Here is a 5,749-nt window from a genome sequence, read left to right as displayed (position 1 = left end):
GTCCCTGGGGGACACTCCAGAGGACGAGGGAAATCAAGGAATATTAGTTTCCTCAACTCGGTTATATTTTGCTTCAGGATTCGGTTTGCCAGCCCATCAGGTTTTGCTGGCTACACAGTTTTGTTCATTGTCCCGAACTCATGTTGAGTTTACTGTCTGTCTTTATTGTCTAACCCATCAGGTTTTGCCAGTTACTGAGTTCTAATATTTGTCTTGGACCCATGTTAAACGTTTACTGTTTGTCTTTGTTTGTGTTGCGTTTGTGTCTTCACTGTCTCTTTTTGAGTAACTCCCATTATGGGACAAAGCACTTTCACGCTTCTGTCCCTGACCCTTGATCTTTGGACTGATGTCCGCTCAAGGGCCCAGAATCATTATTTTTCAGTTAAATGTCAGACCTGGCAGACTCTCTGTGCTTCAGAATTGCCCATCCTCAAAGTCGGGTGGCCCCCAGAAGGATCCTTCTACTTCAATCTAATCCGAAAAGTCAGAGATATTGTCTTTCAGCCGGGACCACGTGGCCACCCAGATCAACAGCCATATACCCCTTCCCCAGGATCCTATCATTCAAACCTTCCGTTCCCTCCCCATCTTCCCCCCATTCTTCCTGAGTCACAAGACTGGACAATCCTCCCCCTCCTTATCCTCTGCCCTCGCTCCCCAACCCCCAACACATTCCAGATGATTCTCCCGCCACTGACTCAGCCTCTCCGCCACTAGAGGCAATTGGGCCAGACCCAAGCCCTCCAAGGGACTTCTCTGCAGCAGCAGCAGCCCCTCCTTTTCTGGTGGAAGCTGGGCCACCTAAAGAAACCCGCCAGCTACGGAAAATAGAAAACTCAGAAGCCACTGTGATGCTCCCTCTTCATCCTTATGGGCCCATGAACCGACCAAACTGGGATCCCAACACCTTTGAAGGTTGGTAGCATCTTTCCACTTATCACAGGGCTCTAATAGCGGGGCTCCGAGTGGCCGCCAGAGGGCCGACTAATTTGGCCATGGTAAGAGAGATAATCCAACGTCCTAATGAGTCTCCCTCTATGATTCTGGAGAGAATTATGGAAGCATATAGGAAATATACTTCTTTTGATCCTCATGCAGAGGACGAAAACACATCTGTTGCAATGGCCTTTATCCAGTTTTGATTCTGACTCCTTAATGTGTTCGACTACATGATTGGTTGCCTTAGGTGGCGTAATCAGGGTGTGGCCAACATTCATCCACCCTGTGGGTCTTGCTGAGGTTGTCCGAGCATAGACAGCAAACTCAACATAGCCCCAACGTTTGGCCTTGGGGTCAGGTATATCTGAAGTATACGATCCATTGTTATCGGATGAAGAGCCTTTATGCCACTTTAGGTAACTAGAAGTCAACCCTTCAGAGTAGCCAAGTGAGTGGTAAGAACAGCTACCACGTTCATCATGGAACCTGCATGACCAATAGGGACACCCATTATATATGTCAGGCCACCAATGACAATAGTCTTTGGTTTGATTAAAAAGGAAGCAAATGAAAGGCCAGTTCCAGCTACCAGGGACGAAGGTCCTTGAAGGTGACAATTTTAGGGAAATAGAGGTGCAGTTGTGGATGAAGCAAGTAGTTGCATCCACTGCGCGGACCTTCTGCATGCCATGTTCTGAGTATCGTTCCCGAAGAGTGAATAAATACATGGTAGGTTAGGAGGGTAAAGACAAGTCCCAACAGAGCACAGAAAAAAAGCAGAGCACAAAAAACAAGCAGTTAGAGAAGACTAGGGTGTTGGGAGAGCTCATTGTGCCTTCTTTAAGAGGAATTGGGCTGCAGGGAACACCGTGTGAGCCGCAACTTAAATGGGTGAGATGGGTGTGGAAAGCAGGATTAAAGGGGAGCTTCAGGATGTGATTCTTGGAGTTCCTCTGGCATGGTCCTGTGGTCAGCAGGTGGGGCCTCCTGGTGATATGGCTTCAACCTAGAAATGGGAATCCAGGGAGTGAGACGGTTGTCTGGTAAGGAGAGTTTGGCGGCGGTGGGGGTACAGAGAATGAAAGGATAGGGGCTTTCCCATTTTGGTGCAAGAGTCCCTTTCTCCTCTGGGGTATTATAATAGACTAGACTCCCAGGTGTTAAGGGAGGAGTGTTTGGAGAGGAGACTGGGTCCGGAAGAAGCCAGTTCTGACATTTCCAGTGTTCAGAGCGGAGATGAAACAAGAGAGGCAAAGACAAATCTCGGGTGAGAGGTCCTTGTGAAGTGACCAACCCAGAGGGTATAAGAGGTCTTCCATACATTATCTCAAAGGGAGACAGTAAAGATGGTTTCTTAGGGAGAGCTCTGATTCGAAGCAAAGCAAAGGGAAGGATTTTGACCCAGTCTAAGTTTAATTCCATTGTCAATTTGGTAAGGACTTCCTTCAGAGTATGATTTACCCTTTCCACTTTCCCTGAAGCCTGGGGGTAATATGGACAGTGGAAATGCCACTTGAAGGAGAGGGCTTGAGAGACCTTTTGTGTGATCCTATAAATAATCTCAGGGCCATTGTCATATTGTAGGGAAGTGGGCATACAAAACCTAGGGATGATGTCTGTCAGTTAGATTGAAGCTACAGTGGAAGCCTTTTTATTGGAAGTGGGAAATGCCTCAACCCAAACAGAGAAAGTGTCCACAAAGACAAGGAGGTATTTAGTGTGCCATACTGTGGGCATGTTGGTGAAGTCTACTTGCCAGTCAGCAACGGGAATGTGTCCCCGGGCTTGGTGGAAAGGGAAAGGTTTGGGCCTTAAAGGAGTATGAGGTTTGGTCCGCTGACAGATCTGACAATTAGAGGCTATATTCTCTATCATGGCTATGTCAGAAGGGTTGAGGGAGAAGAAGCTCTGTAAAAAAAAGGGTCAAAGACTGAGAATTGGAATGGTGTAGAGTATGAAGGAACTTGAAAAGATCCTTGTTCTTACTGGAAGAAGTAGGGGCTTCAGATGAGCTGTCTAAAGTGGCCATAATATGTACCCCATAGGGGCCATAATTGGAAGTGGTAGCAGGCATTCGTGGCGCCTGGTCAGCTTTGGCATTGCCCTCAGTGATAAGAGAGCCGTCCTTCTGATGGGACCTACAATGGACAACTCCCAACTGGGTGGGTAAGTGGGAGGCCTCCATCAGATTGGTTATAAGAGCCGAATTAGTGATCGCATTATTTTTGGTGGTAAGTAGGCGTCGCTCCCTTCATATTGAAGCATGGGATAATAAGATCTGGAAGACATATTTTGAATCAGTATAGAGGGTGAGGGATTTGCCTTGTGCTAGAAGGCAGGCACGAGTGGCTGCTATAAGTTCAATCTGCTGGTTGGTAGTTCCTGAAGGCAAAGCTTTGGCGTCTATAATCTCAGTGGCTGAAACTACAGCATATCCAGAGTAATGAGTGCCGTTCTGCCTAAAGGAACTGCTGTGAGTAAACCAGATAAGGTCAGGCTTGGTAAGTGGTTCCTCAGAAATGGAAGAATGACAGGGGAGGAAATCTTCTAAGGTTTCCAAGCAATTATGAGTTGGTGTGTTAGACGTGGGAGTCATTGGGAGCAGTGAGGCAAGGTTCAGTGCAGAGCAGGGGAGGAAAGTAATATTAGGGTTTTCCAGAAAGGAAGTGAGGAGCGACTCTGGATGGAGGAAGGGTTTTAAGGCCCTTATAAGCTGAAAGATCTTTCAAGTGATGTGGGGAGTGGATAGTTCAAGGTGCCCCAAAACTCAGCTTAGAGGCTTCTTTGTGTAAAATTTGTCCAGCAACCAGAGCTCTTAAGCAAGAGGCTCACCCACGGATGGTAGAGTCTAGTTTCTTGGAAAATATGCCACAGGTGCAAATGTAGGCCCATAGTTTCGACCTAAGACCCTAAGTGCTTGCCCCCCTTTTTCATGGACATATAGATGAAATGGTCTTGAAAGATCAGGAAGGTGAAGGGCAGGTGCCTTTAAGAGGAGTTGCTGAAACCTGCGGAAGTGGTAGATGGGGGAGGAGACAAGAGATTCACTAGGGGGTCCATTTGCTTGGTCATACAGGGGTTTGGATAGAAGAGAATAATTTGGGATCCAGGCCCTAAAATAACCTGCTAATCCTAGGAATGATAGTATTTTGGCTTTCATATTGGGCACTGGAAGATCAGAGAGGAGTTGCCTCCTATCCAGTGTTATTTCCTTTTTCCCGGGTCTAAGGCAAAAACCAAGAGAGGTGACAGAAGAATGGGAAACCTGGGCCTTGTGGGGAGATTCCCTATATCCCTTGTCTGCTAGGAAATTAAGAAGCTGAGCGGTGTGGGATTGAGAGTGTTCCCAGAGGGACTACATAGAAGAAGGTCATTGACATATGGAAGGAGAATAGTGTCAGGACAGGTCGGGTGAAAGGATGTGAGGTCCTGGGCAAGAACTTGGCCAAAGATATGGGGGCTATCCCTGAATCCCTGTGGGAGGACAGTCCAGGAAAGCTGATGAGAATGGTGGATGTGAGAGTCAGTCCATGTAAAAGCAAAGATATTCTGAGATTCTGAGAACAAGGGAATAGAAAAAAATGCATCTTTTAAACCTAGGACCGAGAAGTGGGTAGTAGTGGCAGGGATCTGAGAGAGGAGGGTGTAAGGGTTGGGCACTAGTGGGTGGATGGGGACCACAGAGGAGTTGACAAGGAGAAGGTCTTGAACCAGCCTGTAGGACACTTTAGGTTTCTTAAGTGCCAGAATGGGGGTGTTGAAAGGAGAGTGTGTAGGCCTAAGATACCCCTTTCGTAATAAATCCTGGATGATGGGTTCTAATTTGAGGAGGGCTGTGGTTGTGAGTGGATATTGTGATTGACTAATATATCTTGAAGGGTCCGTAAGACAATATGAATAGGACTGCATTTAGCCATAAGGGGTGTAGTTGTGTCCCAAACCTCAGGCTTAACTGGTTTAGAGAGTCATGGGAGAGTGCATTAAGGAGGTGTATCTGCCCCTAGGAACATCATGAGGAAATGAGAGGTAGGAGAGGTGTGGGGTGATATGTGAATGGTGACTTTTAATAGTGAGAGTATGTCCCTTCCCAGAAGGGGAAGGGGCAATGGCTCATAACGAGAAAGAAGTGAGTGAAGGACAAAAGGGATCCCTGCATATAACATGATGGGGGGGTTTGAGGGAAAATCTGTTTACCTCCTACCCTGACAATAGGAGTTTTTGAGGGTGTGGTAGAACCCCAATACTCCCTTAAGACCGAAAAAGTGGCACCAGTATCCAAGAGGAAGGTAATGAAGCATCCATCCACCAGGAAGGTAAACCTAGGCTCTTGATTCTTGATGGTAATAGTCTGGAGGGAAAGCCCAGGGATCCGTCAATCCTCCTCTGCTAAGCCCAAGAAAGGCTGTGGTTGCCTGGCGGCTGACCAACCTCCCTTTCGGGTTGTTGGGCAGTCTGCCCCCCAGTGTCCCCTTTGATGGCATTTTGGGCAGGGGTTGTAGGGTGTCCTCAGTGAAGGACAATCCCTGGCCCAATGTCCCTCCTTACCACATTTGAAGCAAGCTCCCGGGGGTGTCATATTGGGATGGCGTGGTGATGGCCTTCTCTGAATGACCTGGGCCAACATTTGGAACTTGGCATTTTCAGGCCTCTGCCTACGGCATTCACTTTCATCCTCTCTATCATAAAAAACCTTGAAAGCGACAGCGAGGATTTTAGTCTAAGGAGTAGCAGGGCCCTGTTCAAGCTTTTTAAGCTTGGCTTTAATGTCAGGGTAGCTTTGGGCCAGAACATATTTCATTAAGACATG

Source organism: Callospermophilus lateralis, unplaced genomic scaffold (genome assembly GCF_048772815.1).
Source record: "Callospermophilus lateralis isolate mCalLat2 unplaced genomic scaffold, mCalLat2.hap1 Scaffold_256, whole genome shotgun sequence".
NCBI lineage: Eukaryota > Metazoa > Chordata > Mammalia > Rodentia > Sciuridae > Callospermophilus > Callospermophilus lateralis.
This window is presented reverse-complemented; position numbering follows the sequence as displayed.